This window comes from Fukomys damarensis, unplaced genomic scaffold (assembly GCF_012274545.1).
Source record: "Fukomys damarensis isolate Sample0158 unplaced genomic scaffold, DMR_v1.0_HiC HiC_scaffold_19, whole genome shotgun sequence".
NCBI classification, from domain to species: domain Eukaryota; kingdom Metazoa; phylum Chordata; class Mammalia; order Rodentia; family Bathyergidae; genus Fukomys; species Fukomys damarensis.
The window spans coordinates 48669379-48688514 of record NW_022900931.1 but is presented as its reverse complement, the minus strand read 5'-3'; the positions used below and the strand labels follow the sequence as shown (position 1 = coordinate 48688514).

Genomic DNA, 19136 nt, shown 5'->3' with positions numbered 1-19136 from the left:
CCAGAAAGTAAAAAGAAGAAGAGAAAGGACAGAAGGGAAAGGAAGGGAAGGGAGGGGAGGGGAGGAAACTGGAGGGAAGGGGAGGGGGAAGAGAGGAAAGTTCACACGCAAAGCCAAAAGATTCTCCATCCACATTTCTCCTCCAATCTCCCTCTTCTTTTATTGCCACAAACCTGCAGAAAAGTTTGCAGTCAGCAGACAGAACATCAGAGAAATTATTCCTGTGGAAATAGAGAATCCTGAGAGAAAATTCCCACAGATACTGACATCTGTGTACTCCCTAATTAAACACAACTTGTCACTCTAATGTTCTGTTCCCCCACCTGCCCAGGACTTTCAATCGGCTTCTTAGAGCCTCTTTCTTAGCCCTGAAAAGACAGACAGCTATGGTGGTGGGTACCATGGAAGACCACACTGAAACAAATAAACAGATAGCAATAAGAAAATTGGGAAAAAGTGAGATGATGCATTAAAAAGGAGAAATGTTCTAAAATATATGCATATGTGTACCCATATTTAATACCCTCAAAGAGATGAGAGAACAAAGTGTGCCTTTGAAGTAAAGGTAAGCTTCTACATGGAGAAAAATTTGGAAAATAAGACAGTTTCTTACATTACTAAGAGTATTTTGAATTCTTAAGAACACGGATTCCAGATTGAATGGTTAGCATGATGAGGAAACAATAAAAAGAACACACATTTAAAAGTGATCATGATAAAATTAAAAATTCTAGGGATAAAGGAAAATGCTAGAAGCCTCCAACAAAAAGAAAAGAAGAGAAATATATCATAATTAAAATACTGAGTTGCAAATGTAATCAGACTTAAACAAACAAACTAGAAGTCAGCAAACAATGAGGCAATGTCCTTCAAATCATGAAGGGAAATTATTTCTAAGCTACATTAATATATCAAACAAACTACTTACAACATATATGAAAACTAGAAGCACATTTCACAGAAGTAACACCCACGTTTTTGTTCTCGGAGTTATTGAAGAAGTGCTTCAGGGAAATGAGAGATCCAGGAAAAAGGGAAGGTAATAGGTGAGAGACAATGGAATCCCAGGATTCTAGCCCTGGGCCTCTGCTGGAGAGGAACCCAATCCAGAATGAAGAAGAATGGAAAAGGAGTCCAGAATGAGTCTTAACACAAAAGGATATTAAATAACCTGAAGAAAAAAATAAAGGAAGGAAGAAAGGGAGGGAGGGAGGGAGGGAAGGAAAGAAGGGAAAGAAAGAAAGCAAGCAAGCAAGCAAGCAAGAAAGAAAGCTTGTGGCAATCACCCAATATGTTTGACTGCGTGTAATTCTGTGCAGAAAAAGTTGTACAACTTCTGTGGAAAGTTTGAGTGTTGATTAATTATAGGTAATTGAAAGCTAAACAAATAAAAATATTGAATTACAAAAATTTAGCAAGAAAAAATGTACAGGGAGAGATGAGAGATGTGTATTTAGAATAAGCTGTGCAGTTGAGTTGTGAATAATATTTGCATATCATAATAATGTATATTCTGAAAATAGATTTAATTTTTACTGAGAGGATGATAGGAGAGGAAGTACGTGGGTGTGTTTGTGTTCATATGCATGCAGATTAGGTTATAGATGAGCCGGAAAGTCAAGGGGGAATACCTATCATTTAGGAATCAAGAAATACCATTACCGGAATATTAACTATAATACAGCAGAAATATGGGGTTTATAGTTGCTTCTAAAAAGTAAGACTCAAGGGGTGATAGAGAACCAATTTTTAAAATAATGTAGTACTATTTGCATTTTGTATTTTATATTTGGAATATTTACCAAAAATATAATTAAATAGCAACAAATAAGTATGACCACAGGAGAAAAAGAAATAGTAGATGTATAACTTTCTAGCCAGAAAATGGAAACAAGAAATTAGCCAAGCACAAGACTGATAGAAAATAAAGAGAAAGTAGGAAATCTTAGTAAATGAAAATATAAAATATAAAGTCAGTAACATCTAAAAACTAATCTAATTATATAATTATGACTAGATTAAGCTATTTAATAGAAACAAAGAGGTTCTTCGACTAAATTTTAATAATCTGACACTTCACTATTGCAAAAACATATATGAAAATAATGCAACAAAGAAAGATTAAAAATAAAGAAGTTGAAATAGTATTCAGGCAGATACAGCAAAAAGAAAGCTAATGGTCTATTACTGAGAATGGACAAGATACTATTCAAAGTGAAAAATACTAGAAGACTTACAATATTAACAAAAATACTTTATTAAGAATATATACCATTCATGAATTTATAAGGTCCTAACAGCATAGCTCAAAATGTATTATGCAAACACCAATGAAACTACCAGGAGAAACTGACAAATACCCATTCAAAGTAGGAGATATACACTGTTATCCAAAAATACAGTGTGTTTAAATAAAAATAATTACTACAGTAAAAGATGTTACCATTAATTCTCATCCAATACTCCTGAGTGCTTTAAACACACTTATCTCATAAGTGTTGCCACTTTCTTTTCTTTTTCTTTCTTTCTTTCTTTCTTCTTTTGGTTGTTTGAGACAGAGTCTCACTATGTAGTTGAGTCGAGTCTGACCTGGAACTCACTATGTAGCCCAGGCTGATCTCGAGCTCACAGCGATCCTCCTGCCTCAGCCTCCCGAGTGCTGGGGTTACAGGCGTGGGACACCACACCCGGCACTGTTACCACTTTCTGAAGCAGTTCTGGAAGGCCTCTTTCACAACATTATCATGGCTTCCTCCACGTCCTGAATCAGTTCAGAATGTTTCCTCTTTAGGGAAGCGGTAGAAGTCCAGTGGTGCCAGATCTGGTGACCAAGAGGACGTAGACACACCGTAGTATTTCCACAAGCCTCCCTTTCCATTGGATGGCACTTGGCAGCAGCATTCACCATGTTTATTTTTAATCATACCTTAGAACGACAGTGAGAAAGTGGAAAGAATGATGGGTTGAATATGTTTGAAATATGAAAGAATATTTGGGGGGTTAATGGCAATGTGACTTTAACTGTAATTTTTTTTTTAAAAAATTTAAACACTCACTACATGTTTCCATCACTCCTTGTAGATATTAATACTTTTTCTTTGGAAACTGACAATCAATTGGACTGATAAGACTTAAAAGGTTATAGTGACAACTAATAAGCATGATCTAAAACTATAGCCTTTATACAGAGAGTGCTTGCTTTTCTTACCCCAAAGGGTGCCTCAACATTGATATTTTATATTCATGCACCACAATGTAATAAAAGAAGAAATCAACCGAAAGCAAAAAGTAAGCAAAACTCCTCTGCTATCCTTCCGCACAGATCTGAATATTTATCTACTAAACACATAGTACTTAACTCTGTTAGCCATTGTGCTAAGCACTTTCAAAGATTTATTTTCTCAATCTTTATAACAATCATTTGAAGTAGGTATTATTACTCCTCAGTTTTACAAGTAAGGAAATGAGTCACAAAGAAATCTGATCATTTCTTCAAAAACATACAGCTAGTGGCAGGGTGGGACATAAACCCCTGAACTCTAAATCCAGAGTTGGACTCATGAATTAAGTTTATTCTCATTTTTTAAGCTTATTCTTTTAACATAAAAGATCCTAAACTGTGAGTGAAAGAAGAAATAAAAATGGAAATTAAAAACAAATAATACTGCAGCTTAACAAAAGCATTACATATTAAAACTAATGAGGTACATTTTAAAAAGTTCTTAGAAATGTATGTATTTGCTGAAAAATAATAATGAAGATGTTAATTCAAGAAGCTTGAAAGAGAATAAGAAAATAAGTGCATAGCAGGAAGGAGTCAAAAATAATGAAATAGAAATAATTTAAATACAAAAGTAAAGAAAACTAAAACAAAAAGTTTGTATCTTTGAAGACACTAATTTAAAAATGAAAACTTTACTTGGTTATGACCAAGAAAAATTAGAGGATAAAATAAGCAATAGGCAAGTAAGAGGTACACAAGGACAGATGCAGAGTACCTTGAGTGTTCTGGGAGGCTGAGGCAAAAGAATTTCAAGTTCCAGCCTAATTTGGGCAACCAAAGGAGTGAAATAAATAAAAAGTAAAAAGGCAAAGCCCTCAACGCAAAAGCACTAGATTCAATCTTCAGCAACACACACACACACACACACACACACACACACACACGAAGAAAGAGGAAGAGGATGAAAAGCATACCTTGACTACCAGTCATGGTGTCACATGCCTGTAGTCTTTGCCATTAGGAAACCAAGACAGAAAGATTGCAAGTTTTAGCCCTTTTCTTCCTATTTCACATTGTCAATCTTCTCGTTAGGATCTTATGTACTATTATAGTTTGTTCACACCAGAGAAACTATTCAGTATTTACACATGTGTGACTTATTTATTTCACTTAGGAGTATATCCTCAATATGTGTCCATTTTCCTATGAATGAATCTAATTTCTCATTCTTTATGGCTGAGTAGTATTCCTAAAGGTGTAGGGAAAGTGGAAAGGGTAGGAGAAAGGTAATAAGAGAAAGAAAAAAAATAGAAGAAAATGAAAAAATGGAAATAAAATGTTTGTCAATAGGGAGGGGAGGAGGGGGTGAAGGGAGGACAGGGAAAAGGGGAAAAAATGAGAACCAAGACGTGTCATGCAAAGGTACAAGATCCCAATGATGAATGTAACTGTACTGTATACCTAAAATGTACCAATAAACTCAGAGGAAAAAAAAAGATTGCAAGTTTGAGGCCTCCCTGGGCAACCTAGTAACTAAGCAAGTCCCTGTCCCAAAATAACAAACAAATAAATCAATAAAAGCATGTTGAGCAACTCTGTAACCACAATTAGAGCAGGAAAAAATAGAAAATGTACTAGTGTAATAACCCTAAAAAATGAAATTACAGTAGTGAAAAACTCATGAGGCTCAAAGCATAGAAAGTGTGAAAAGGGTGTGAAATTTCTCCAGCATTAAGAGGTTCTGTTAATTGCAAACCTTGATTACCAAAAATAGATTTAAAAATAGGAAAAGATAATTACCAGTCAATAACAGATAGATGGGAAAACAGCAAATTGAATTCATCAGAGTATAAAAGGACCAACTGGGGTTAGTCTTAAAAACATACGAATGTGCCAACATTAGAAAATCTATTAATGTAATTCACCCCTAACCAATTAATGCATAAAAGGGATATAATTGTATTAACAATGCAGAAAAGGAACTAGCTGAAAATTTAATAGTTCATTCATGACAAACTTACAAACAAGCCAGAAATAGGAGGGAGCTTCGTTGTTCTGACAAAGGGTGTTTGCCTAGATCTGTAACAAGCACCGTAGTTGATGGTGAATGAAAGGAGAAAGACATTTAAATGAGAATCTGGATAAAGACAAAAATACCTCTACAGCTGATACATTCAATATCACATTACACAACCAAATGCAACAAGTCAAATTAAATAAGACACAGAAAAGCCAGAACGGAAAACAGAACTGCACAAATTCACAAAAAATACAATCCTTAATATTTTTTCTTCCTTTTTTAGAAAAAAAAAGCTCCACTCATTCCTGAGTTTTATAGTCTTGTTCAGTTTAAATCCATCTTATTTCAAATAAATTTATAGCAATGATCACATTTTTTTAAAAAAGAATCTGTCATTTTGCAGCTCACAATTTCAATATCAGGGTTTCCTTCCATTTCTCGTAGGTGTCCACTCCATTTTATCTGTAATTTCAAAGAACTACACTTGTAAGTAAGGAAACGAGAAACACTGTGAAGCAGGAACATTAAGAAATAAAGGCCATGACGAACTGTTTGTTTCAAGGGCTTGGTAAGACCTGCTCCTAGCTGGCTGAAGGACTGCACTCAGTCCTGATGAGGCTGTGCACTGGCTGTTCCCAAGCAGTGGGAAAGATGCCACGTCTCTATCTCTCTGCTATGCGACTCCAACAGTCTTGTGAGTTTCAGTATCTCCAGTTTCTCTTGGGTAATAAGTGCTTAAGGACCTTCAAAGAGATGATGTGGCATGAACTGAATGCCTGTTTGCTACTCTGTGCTACTGAGTCTCTCTCAGTTTACCTGACCTGTGAAAGACATCACAAAACATTTATCTTGCTATTGAGTATTTATTTCTCAGTATCCTGGAATTTAGGAAAGGGACCTTTCCTTGTTTTTGAGTCTCTAAAAGAAAGGCATAAACTGGGAACCAGACTAGGAATGACTTAAGAGCAAAACTTCCAGAGAGAACCTTTGCAAAGGCCCTTGCCGGGCTCATGTAATAAAAAGGAAATACAGCTCAGTGTGCTGACTGAATAAAGCCTGGGCAAGGAAGACAGGGCACAGGAAAGTCTCACGAAGCCTTCCTTTCGGTGTTCTCCACAGGAGAGGTCCTCAGCTGTTCCTAGGTAGTGCATGGTGATGCTCAGATACCTGCAAAGCCAACGGAAACAGCAGGCAGTACAGAGGCAATTCCTGCTACTGCAGGTACTTGGTGTGTGAGCGATGATCGAGGAGCACATATTGAAGAATTCAATAAATGAATGAACACTCAGATTAAAGGGACCACAGAGATAGATCCTTCAGCTCTCAGGACAGAAACGCTGGAGTGAGTGACTTGCCCAGTGAAGCTGCAACCTTAAACACTGTCGAGTTCAGAGGTTTTGTCTAGAATGATGATCAAGAAGCAAGAGGTCACCTTTGTCCCTTGAGCAGGGCAGGATCATATCCTGATGGTAAAGCTTTGCTCCTGTGGGGAACCCTAGAATTTCTAAGTCCTATCTATGTGCCCAGCTCGATGAGTCCCTTTTTAATGAGATCCCCAGTCTTCCTGGTGTTTGGATCTCGCTATCACGCCTCAGGGACCATCGCTGTGGCTTTTGTGGATAGGGACTCCAGGGTCCTGGCGCACAGAAGAATGGTCCTTGCAGACAGTCTGCAATCCAGACATAAAGAAATAGGGCCATGGGGGAGGCACAGAAGAGCCTATGCTGCTTGTACGTTTGCTATTCCCAGGGGAAGGAAATCACAGAAAGGAGTTACCTGAAAGGCCGGGCTGAGTCATGTGCTTCTCATCTCGTCCTTTCCTTTGAAAGATTCTCTGTCCACAGAACAACATGGCTCCTGGAAATAGAGGTTTTGAGTCTACTCTCCTGAATGCGGAAGGGCTCAACCCAGCCCAGGGATACAGAAGTCACACTCCATGATGATGCAGTGGAGACTTTTATCTGGAGATTGAATTTGGCCTCATGACCCTTGTCTAGTGGGATATCCCTTCCTTCCTGTCTTTCCTCGGAGTATTTGTAAGCAGGGGGAAAATGAGTATACAGTGATATTATAGAACTTAAGAATCAGCATCTATATTGGAAAAAATCACCCTGAAAAGCCACCAGTCTTAGAAAAATTCAGACAGACCTTTCAGAGAGCTTAACTGTCCAAAATATCATCTTCATACCATCACACTGAGTGATCCAGGTGAACTGGGGACATCCAGCCCTGTCTTCACCACTTGCCATCACCCTCAGAATATGTGGCCCCTGGAGACAACAATGAAAATCTGACTCTTGTTCCATGAACCTAATTTCCCCCTTCATATGGAAAGGGTATTCCCTCCGAGCAGAGAAGTCAACACTATCTTCTTTTTCCTGTCCCATATCTCAAGCAGAGGCCAGACGTTGACAGATCAGCAAGTGGCTGGCAGACGTCCTAGAGTGGCAAGAGACTAGAGTCGGAGGGAGGTGCCCATTTCGGCAGAGTTGGGGGAGAGCACTGGGAGTGTTTACCCTTGCCAACAAAAATGCAGATCATACTCCCATCCTTTGGAGTTCTATCCCCTGGTTAACTATTGTCTTTCCTTTCCTGGTGTCTTCTCTTCATACCTTCAAACGTTGGAAAAGCATACTTTAACTTCAAGCTGCCACAAAAATGCTAGCTGGATAAAGACCACATTGTACCCTTAAAACCAGGCTTGGAAAAGGAGAAGTATCTCAATTTTTCATTTCATCTGAACTATGAGAGATTAAAAACAATGACCTCAAATATTCATATTTTGAAATGTATGATCCTGCTTCTCTCTGGATATCATTTATTGACAGCATGCTCTATATCGGGCTCTGCTAAATGCCTGATATACGCATATTCTCATGGTATCCTCACACCAGTCCTTTAAGGTAGATCTCCCTTCATCTTGCAGGTGAAGAAACTCAAAGGCATGAAGACATGAGATGTTTCTGAGGTTCCATGAGAAGTAAGTGGAGTTGGAGCTGTTCTGACTCCAAACCACATCACCACACATTTCAGGGTCTAGTGTTGGATGGGAGGTGGGTGCAGAAAGATGGACTTTCCAATTGAGAGAGGCTGGAGAAATTAATAATAGCAACCACCCACAAATGAGAGAGAGACAGACAATGTAGATGCGTGTGTGCTTGTGTCTTGGTGGCCCGAATACATACAAGTCGATCCCAGAGTTGTGGGGAGTGGACATGAGGATAACAGCAAAGGGGGAAGTGGAAATTTAACGTATTGTTTTCCTGCTATGTATCGAGGACTGAGCTTGGAAAATTATGCATAATAATTCATATAATCTCCATGGCAACAGTATGGTGTAGATATCATGATTCTATTTTATAGGTGAGCAAATGGAGACAAATGAAATGAGCAGTGAAAATCAAGCCTCTTTCCATTTACACTGGGGCTAAAGCCAGAGATTTCTATAAACTTAAATATTTTGCTGTTTTTAATGGTTGTTTTATAGTTACTAGCCTTTCAGAGTTTCAGAGCCTTTATTGAGCTCACTTAAGAGATTAGAAAGTAGCAACAGAAACATGCTCCACCCAGGAGGATGGAGATGCAGGTAATGAAAAAACATTGTGCAGCATCCATAGGGTAAATGCAGGGCTGAAGGGGAACTGGCTCTGGACCACAGGATGCTCTGGGTCTGCATATTGTACTCAAAAGAAAACAAAATGTAGTATCTCCTCTCACTGCCTTATTCCAAACAGTGGGCACTTTGAACTTGAACAATGAGAGGAGGGGTGTTTTGTACCTTAATACATGTAGGAGAAGCCCTTTGGGTCAGAGTGCGAGCTGGCCTCTTGCCCTCTGGGAGGGCATCTCACGTAAGATGTGTCCTGGCTAGGCTTGAACCAATGCATTCTGTGGGTGTGCCCCTTTGGACCAGGCTTCTGACGTGTGATGGGCCATTGCTGGTTACTCCGGGTTATAACCATGTCTGTACACATTCCTTCTAGTATCTTCTCTGGTCTACTACTTCTAGCCACGCTAGTGAGTGTTTCCAGTATTTCCTTTATGCAGTTACTCTTCCTTATCTCCTCATTGTATTTTTCTCCAGTCCGAAACCCTGAGAACCTGAAGAGATCTTGGAGCGTTTTGCCCGTATCTGAATGTTAAGTGCTTCTGAATCCTAGAGCTACACTCTTTGATTCCCAGCACGTGGCTGTCCATGACCCTGTGATGACCTTCTGTTCCAATCTGAACACTTAACCTCCCTACTTCATCTCTTTCAGACCCAGTGTCTCCTCAGTGTCAAGGATCAATCGCACAGCTGTGAGTTTACCTTTGAAGGTTTCTCCATTTTTTAGTGGTATCACAGACTCATCCTCTTGTGGGTTTTTTGGTCTTGTACTTGCTGACCCTTGCCATCAATGCTGTCATTTGAACGGTTATCTACCTCAACCGTCAACTCCACACACCCATGAACTTCTTTCCCGGTATGCTGTCCATCTCCAAGACCTGTTACGCCATGGCCATCATCTCACAAAGGCTGTCCAGTCTCCTCAGCCCCCCACAAGCCATCTCCATCCCAGGCTGTGCCCCTCAGCTCTTCCTTCTATCACACTTTGGTGTCAGCAACTGCTTCCTCCTCACAGAAATGGGATATGACTGCTATGTGGCCATCTGTTACCCTCCGTGGTATTCACTCATCATGGGGACAAAGGTTTGCCTACAACTGGCCAGTGGACCCTACAGCTTTGGCCTGAGCGTAGCTATTGTTCAAGTGTCTTCGGTGTTCAGCCTGCCCTTCTGTGATGCCAGCGTCATCTCTCATTTCTTTTGTGATAGCCGGCCCCTGATGAAGCTCACCTGTGCTGACACTACCTTCAAAGAAAACCCTTGTCTTAGAAGTTGGCCAGTCTCAAACAATGAAACCAGAATAGTGCAGAGAGGAGTCACTTGCAGAGAGCAAGTTGGATAAGAGACAGTGTGAGGGCACCCCATCTAGGAAATACCTGGGGATGAGTGGGACAAAGTAAAACAGAGGAGGAAAATATTAATGAAAGCAGATGGGTAGATTTGCCAAGCTGGACAGATGGGTTTACCAAGCTTGATGAAAATCAAATAGGATAAACATATCCATTTAATGAACTATCGTGTTAAACATCATTCCTGTTATTAAGTCAGCAAGGATGGTGGGGAGAATATATCGTGTCATATCCTAGAAATTTATGTAGGGGGAATCTGCTCTCAGTGTAAAAATCATGGTGCTAAAAATATGTTCTCCATTGTTTACCCCTGGTATTTCCAATGCTATACTTTACACTACAGTTAGCAACAAATTCACTAATTTACCCTGTGCCTTTTACTGCACCTAAGAGTTCTCGAGAGATGTCAGAGAGCTCCTCTCATAGCCAGTTTATAAGCTCATTAAAAAGTTTAAACTTTATGCATTCATTTTCCTATAAATGGCTCTAGTTTCTCATTTTTATGGCTGAGTAGTACTCCATTTTATAGAAAAACTTGAGTAACAAGCAAAAATCATAAATTGCCTTCTTTCATATTTGAAAATTGTAAAGGAAAAGCCCCTACCATGCTCCCCTTCCCATTCCCTTTCCAGATACACTGGGTAATACAATGACTCTGTTGATGTTCTGCTAGGGACCCCTTTGCTGGACTGGGGCACCCGTCCTAAAGCTCACATAAAGGATGACATGCTAACCGCTTATACCTTCCTTCTTCTATGAAGATCTTCATTGGCTAAGAGGGAAATAAGTTTATGCATATTCCACCTCTGTTAGGGACAGCCCAGAGTGAAGGTCCGCATGACCCAGAAGGCACATGGTCCACCAACCTCGCCACCAACAGGCCCAACCCTGGTGTACAACTCTGGAGCCCTTAGACCAGGCTCAAGTTAGAGTCCAGCTGAGAGCATACACTTACTGAGCTCTTCCTGTCCTGCTTCCCTCACTCCCTTTTCTCTGGCCCAACTTCCTGCACAATCCCTCGCATCCAGGTCCTTGCTCAAACTCTCCTACAAAATCCTACTGAAGCCAGCTGGTATCTACACACACAGGGCAACCCGGCAGGGTTTGCTCCGAGTATTCATTTTGCATCTGTTACACCTAGAACAGTGTCTGGGGGCAAAGAAGATGCTCTGCAATTATTTATTAAATGAAAGAAGAAAGGAAGATGACTGTGGGCAATTAGAATGCAATTAACCTCAGCAGGCAACCCCTTATCCTTTTTTTAGTTTTATTATTTAATACTTTCAGGCTATTTGCTCTCCTTTATGACACCCCTTTTTTATACTTTTACTGAAAGTATCCTAGAGAGTAGGCATTATTTTAAGCACTTTGTTCATTTAACCCTCAGCAGAAATCCACAAGGTATGTATTTTATTGTTCCTATTTTACAAGTGAGAAACTGAGACCTGGAAAGGTTAAAGAAGTTTCTCAAGGCTCTGCAGCTTGAGTGTGACAGAATCAGAATTTAAATACAAGTAATTTAGCCCCAGAGTGTGTAGTTGCATTATAAGCTCATGATGAGTATTTTACCTGGGCTTCTCATTTACCATAACAAAATGACACCACTCCATACTACTAGAAGGAATGGCACCCCAATTAGGGGGCTTACGCAGCTCTCAAATCCAATTAGGGATGCCCTTGATATTGGAAATCAGTCTGGACATCTATAGATTATGCATTGTAGAACAATTCCATTCCTTGAATATTTTGGTGCATCTTTTCTCCACTCAGACAAATCAAAAACAGGAAAAGGAAAACGTCTGAAATGGGCCAAAGGACTCTGAATAATGACAAGGTTCAGATTACTAACCTGTATAACCTATCCTCTTTCCCACAAGTTAGTTCATCATGACTTTCCTCCAAGAACCAATGACCCCGAGTAGAAGATATTCAGGCATCCTAATATTGTACACGGATCACAAGTTTCGGACCCAGAGAGACATCCATCCCAGCTGTAGGTCCACTCATATGTACATGTGCCCTAGCAAAGAATGTTTGACTCCCCTGCCCTTTGTTTCCTACCTGCACCAGGGGGTTGCCAGGGTTACTGTGAGGAATCAGTAACATTATGGAATGACATTTCCAGGCACATGGGAAATGGTGGTAGCTCTTAGAACCTCCTCTGTAACCAACCCCTTTCACACATTGCTCTAGGTTATTCTGAGGTCAACATTAAATTACTCTCTCTTAATGGAAGACGTAGTTTGAACAATAAGGCACAATGAGTGAATGAGTTCTCTCTTCCAGGAGGTCTTAAAAGCAACTGTTCTCCCAGGGTCTTCCAAGAATCACTTCCCAGATACACCCCAGCCAGTGTCTCAATTTGTCCTCAAGATTCCCTTCTCCAACATTCTTTTCATTTTCCAGCTTACCAAATCACTCCCTCTTGTCTCTTAGATGCCTCAGAGTCACTGCAAGGAGTCCTAAGAGTCTTACGTGCATCAATCCTCATATTCAGGCTGAATAAATTCTTACAGGGCACACATTTCTTTAAGGTAATGTTAATTTATTTGTAAATACCCATCACTAATTCCCAGTACCTTTTTTCAGAATTTATTTCTCTATGAATAGGTATAAACAGCACAGCTAGTTTTATCCAACTATTTTCAAGTGGGAGATCCATGAAATACTTTGAAATTCAAAAGGAGCTTTCACATGTGGAAAAGTTGAATACCTCAGCTCTGTGTGACAGGAAGTCAATGTGAGAGTACACATTAACTTCAGGAACTTTGGATCAATCTATCATGAACCTTATTCAGGGCCCTGAAAGCCTCCTGTTGACAATTCCAAAGTATCATTAGGAAGTCTATACCTGAGGTCCTAAACTAAATTGTATGCCACGAATGAACTAACTATAAGAACAACTGATATGTAGCTCTCACTAAAGAGTGAGGTTCATTTGGCTGTTTTGTGAGCTTTGTTTCTAGAGTCACCCTATCTTTGTTCATTGTTTTCTAGCAACAAATGTAATTTAGCCACTGTTAACAGCAGAGTGGACTTTTCATACCTCTCTCATCCGCTATTTGAAATAATACTACAGATTTTACAGGGTCATTTGGAGCAATGAGATAGAAATCTGTGAAAGCATCCAATCAATATTAGTTGCAACTAAAGTTAAATATCTCTCCTTTTCACCAGCCACTACATTTTTACAACATTAACTCAGTTCCTCTTTGCTGAAATTCTTTTGATTGTCCCAAGGCAATGGTATCATAAAGCACTGACTTCTTTTTCCCAACTCTACTCTTTTTGTGTTAAGAACCCATAACTATCCATCATATCTAATGATAGACCATTAATATAAAAATAATTTTGTTTAATTCATCTGTTACAATAGTTAGCTCTTACAAAAGAATATCTGCGGGTAATCAGGGCAATGGCATGAATGAATGCCATTGATGAGAGTAGTTTATGAAATGATTGGTTCTTTCTTCTCCCTTTGTCCACACATTGATTCAGGTTAAAGCTTTATTGATTTGGTTCAAAATTCTCTCATATCTATCCATTCACTCAGGCACTACCGGTACCCTTCTAGATCAATCCCAATTATCTGTTACATCAGTAGCCAGATTGGTTTCCCTGCCTCTTCTCACCACTCTCAGGTCCATCTTCTGTGTGTGTGTGTGTGTGTGTGGTACCGGGGATTGAACTCGGGTCCTTGCGCTTGTAAGGCAGGCCACCGAACTGCTGAGCTAAATCCCCGGCCCTCAGGTCCATCTTCATACCGCTATGAGATCAGTCTACCCAGTCTCAGTGCTCGGTATATGTTTTTCCATCAAGGAAGCAAAATCACCAGGTAGACAGGAAGAGAGCACAGGGTAGCTCGTGGTAAAGAAGGTTCTTTCCTTAGGAGGCCAATTGCTAAGGAACTTTGAAGTCCATGAACAGGAAGGATTAGTGAAAATCACTTGAAAGATCCTTATATTCTATTTCTAGATTTATAAAATCCAAATACTTTATGTTAAAAATTTACTTTATTGGTACATTTTAGGTATAAATAGTAACGTTCATCATAGGAAATTTATACCTGCATATGATATATCTTGACTCTTTTTCCCCAGTCCCCTCCTGTCACTATATCCCCTCTTTCTTCCTTATTTACAAGTGCTTTGTTTCCATTTTTCCTTCTATCTCTTCTTTTCCCTTCTTTCCTTTCCTCCTCCCCCTCCCTTGTTTCCCTTCCCATTTGAGTAGGAGATGTCCCACTTGAACATTTTCTTCCTATTTCACAATATCTGTTATACATTTTGGTCCTTATTTACTCTTTCAGTTTTTCACACCAGAGAAAAAAAACGCAATATTTAAACATGTGTGTCCAATTTATTTCACTTAAGACTATGTTCTCAAGGTGTATCCATTTACGTAGAAATGTCTCAAGTTTATCCTTCTTTAAAAATCCAAATACAGCCCAGGCATGGTGGCGCATGCCTGAAATCGCAGCACTTGGGAGGTGGACACAGGAGGATCACTGTGAGTTTGAGACCAGCCTAGGCTACATAGTGAGTTCCAGGTCAGTCTCAACTACATAGTGAGACCCTGTCTCAAAAAAATAATCCAAATACAGTGGACCCTTGAATTATGAACTTGATCACTTTATGAGTGCTGGTTGTAATTCAAGTTGGTTGTAGGTCAAAACGGCAGAGATCTGTATGTTTACCTGGGTACAAGCTATAGAGAATGAGAGGCAGATGAGTTTTCCATTAACCTAATTAACCCAAGTTGTTCATATATCAGGCCAGTCATAACTTGAGGATCCACTGTACTTTTAAAACCTTTTTTCACACTGGTCTCACTTTACCCACACAAACAAATAGGATTACATATAATGACCTGAGTATAAAAAGGGTGGTCTCCTCCCTTGCTAACTTATATGTGGTATTCATTTCCACTCATTGTGATTGTCTATCACCTGCAACTAAATGTGACTTCTTTTAAAGGTGGTGCAGCACCTCATTCAATTTTAGTACATATGCTGCTGAAGCAAGCAAGAGCATCTCATTCATTTCTGTATTTTCAGCAACTTGCACAGAATCTGGTTATATGGTAAGTCCTTGAGGAATTATTGGACACAGATAACTACCACAGATAAGACTAAGAAAGTGCTAAGGAAGCAATAAACTAATTCATGAAGATTCTTCAGTGGGAAGTAAATTTGGAGCTGGGAAGTTTGCCAAGTAAAGAAGGGAAGAATTTTGGATAAAAAGAACAGTGTTCAATGACTTATCACTGTTTCTTCTCTCCTCGAGAGAGACTCTCCAGATCTAAAGACTGCACATTTAGTCCCGAATGTCACAAGACAAACATATGAACTGTTGACTGTAAAACCATGACTTTATTTGACCACTTTGACTCCAAAAAGAACACCAGACTCTTATACTGGTAGGGTTTCTCCCTATAAGCAGAAAGGCCTAACCTTTTGGAAATCCAAGACAGTATGGCTTGAGCTACAAAGATTTGTCACTATGGATTTCCAAGGTACATCTGAAAAAAAAAAGCAAAACACAGTGTTTTCATTTAGACAAGTAAAATTCAAATAAACCAGCATCTACTGCTGTTTCTACTTGAAGCAAAAAATTGCTCCTAGGCTCCTTAAACACCAACCTGAAGACTAGGTAAATGAGTCCCATGAATAATGAGCCCTCAAGGTACCTGCTGCCTGCATCCGCCCCACAGGTTGGCTCTCAGGATGTCTTCAGGGAGTGACCCCCAGAAGCCCAACTATCTCATCTGTGGAGAGTATCTTCTCTGGATTTGAAGACTTTTCCACACAGAGGTGTTGTGAAGGGTGTCTGGCTCCTACCATTCCTGTGAGAGTGTTTCTTCCCTGCCTGCTGGACCTCCACCTGGTTACAGCCCTCATGGTAGCCTTGCTCTTGCCTGTGCCTGCAGACCATGACCAACAGAGCCAATGCCTCCATATCCTCTCTCCCTGGCCTTCTCCAGTAGTCTCTGCCATGGACCTGGGAAGAATCATATAAGTTCTCTTTAGCAAAGGGGGTGACATAGATCTTGTCATCCGCAAACTGACTTTAATTTATTGTAGTAGGACAGCTTTTATCACAGCCGGAGCAGCCTTCATAAAGATGTGTAACTTCACTTTCCTTAAAGAACTATAGGCTTTCAAAGAAGGAGCATGCTAATCATGTCATACCTCAAGACAGACATTAGCCCCCTCAGATGACACCCTAACCTAAGGGTGTCTCAATAGGAACCCTGTTGGTATCAGGAATAGTGTAATTCTTCCTCAGGAAAAACTGTCACATGTATTGCAAGACATTTAACATTACTAATTTCTAGGAGCACCCATGCCCATCATTAGAGATGTCAAAAGCTCAGCAAGGCATTTCTGATTTCACTGTAGTGGTCCCACACCACCCCATGGCTGGGCGGCTGCCTAGTTTTTGCTCAGGGAGCTTACAGAAGATAAATGTCTTTAGCCACATATTTTAGTGGCAGATGATTTTCTCTATTTGGAAACATTCTGTACTGCAGCCTTACACTCTTTTAGTATTCTTTGTATATGTGATTAACAGCTGGTCATCAACCTCTGTTAAAAAGATTTTGGTAAACTTGACAGTCTCCAAGCTTCCTAACCTTTATCATTGATGTCATTTGCTTTATGTAAAAAGTCACTTTCTGAATATGCATAAGCAAATCAGAATATGATTTAAATACTCTACAGGAGTTTAAAGAGACAAAAATGTAAAATATTACATAAATTGGATCAATCCCCATTCCCCAACAAAATGATATATCCTTTTTGTAACTGTTTTTCATATTCAGAGTCTGCTTTTTCCTTGAGTGAGAGACACTTGAATTTGCTTCATCTCTCCTGATTCAACTGTTTTCCTCTTCGAAGTAGGGCTGTGCCTACTCTCAAAGTTATATTGGCTGTAAATTTGCCTCCTAGTTTAGGGAAGGTAAAGATGTAGAATAGTTTATAACGTGCATGAATCCGTGCTGTGAACTGTCAGCAGACTTCCATCATTCAGACAGCAGCAGGGAGAGGTTAGTGGCTGGTTAAGATTTCCCTTTTCCTTCTTGAAAACAAGATGATGAACTCTACTTCATTGTCTTTGCCTCTACTTCCTAAAATATGTGCAAGGGGGATGATTCATATTCTTTAAAGAAAAGAACTCTGCAGTCTAATATCTCGTAACAAATTGTTTCCAAGGATCTAATTCATGTATAATCCTGAGCTGGTGAGATATGAAAAGATAAAAGCGGCATTATAAAGTCTGAGTATTTGTGTGACAAAGTGGCAGGAATGATAGGGGTATAAACTAACCCAAATAAACATGAGAACCTCAGAGTACAATAGGACTTTATGGAGGCCTGAAAACTTGCATTGATCTACGAAGATAGAGAACGTATGGAAGAGGGGAAAAAGGAAGAGAATCAATATGGAAGAGAGAAAGTATGAGGAAAGTAGGGCTATTCCGCTATGCAGTGAGAAAATGGGACACTATATGATTCTTGGATGCATAGGAAATGGAAGTAGATGGCCACAGAGCAAAAAATATATATATATATATATTTTAAGCAAAGTGAACCCAAAGATGAGCTGAAATCCACTATGAAATATATCCTACATTTATAGTTGCGAACTTAGTTCAATCAACTTCAAAAATATGCATGAGTTCTGAGACTACATGACTTTTATTCTTCTACGTCTCTGATTTAGTGACCATTCAATGAAGGGGAAGAACTTCACTACACTCATCGCTCAGTTTATTTTCCAAGATCTTTCCCATTCCAATAAGCACAGGGTGACCCTTTTCATGGTGTTCCTTAAACTATACATCTTAACTCCAGTGGGCAATGGGATCATTGTGACCGCTATCTGAACTGATTGTCATCCTCACACCTCCATGTACTTCTTCCTGAACCTACTGTCCACTTCAGAGGCTAGGTACACACTGATCATTCTCCAACCTCATGGGGATGAGCCAGTCCATATCACTGGGAGACTGCGCCACACAAATGTTCTTTTTTGTAACCTTTGGGATCATTAACTGCTTCCTGCTCACAGTGATAGGGTATAATGGCTATATGGCTACCTGAAACCTCCTGAGATATACCATTATTATGAACAAGAGCGTGTGCATCCAGCTGGAGTTGGGGCCTGCAGCATTGGCCTAATCATGGCAGTGACACAAGTGTGTATTCAAGCTGTGTTCAGGTTGCCCTTTTGTGCCACTGAGGTGGCCCACTGCTTCACATCCAGCCTGAAATGAAGCTCTCCTGCATCAGCACTACCATCAATGAGATCCTGACTCTGATCATCAGTATACTGGTACTTGTTGTACCTTATGGATCTGGTTTGCATCTCTTATGTTCTGATCATCTCCACCATCCTCACCATTGCCTCTGCTGACAGCAGGAAAAAGACTTTGCGACCTTTGTGCCTTCCACCTCACCGTGGTCATTGTCCACCTTAGTTGTGTCTCCATTGCCTACCTCAAGCCCAAGTCAGAGAACACCAAGGATGAGGACCAGCTGATCTCTGTGACCTACACTGTCATCACCCCCCCGAACCCTGTGGTGTACACTCTGAGGAACAAGGGGGTCATGGACACTCTGTGCAGGAGTATTGGCAGAAAACTTTCCTGCCAACTTAGAAAGATTCTTATGAGGTTCTTAACCTGGCCTCTGTGCAGGAATATGAAGATGAAAGTCTCATTCCCTTGACTCTTAGAGTCTTCTCCCTGAAGGAGGAAGCAACAGTCAGAATGGTAGCGTCATACAAGCGGGAGTTTAAAAGCTTTAAATAAGCCCCTGGAGGAAGCACTGGCCATGTTTTGGTGGATAACTAGACAAAGAAAGATAAGATCTACCTGAAGAAAGGATCACAAAGCAGTGTGGCCAAGGATTTTTTACTGACCTTTTGTTTTCCTTG

General features: G+C 40.0%; 1 pseudogene; it reads left to right on the top strand.

Moving 5' to 3' along the window:
- Positions 1-17931: 17931 nt before the first annotated feature.
- On the top strand, positions 17932-18928 carry LOC104850964 (annotated as a pseudogene).
- Positions 18929-19136: the final 208 nt, after the last annotated feature.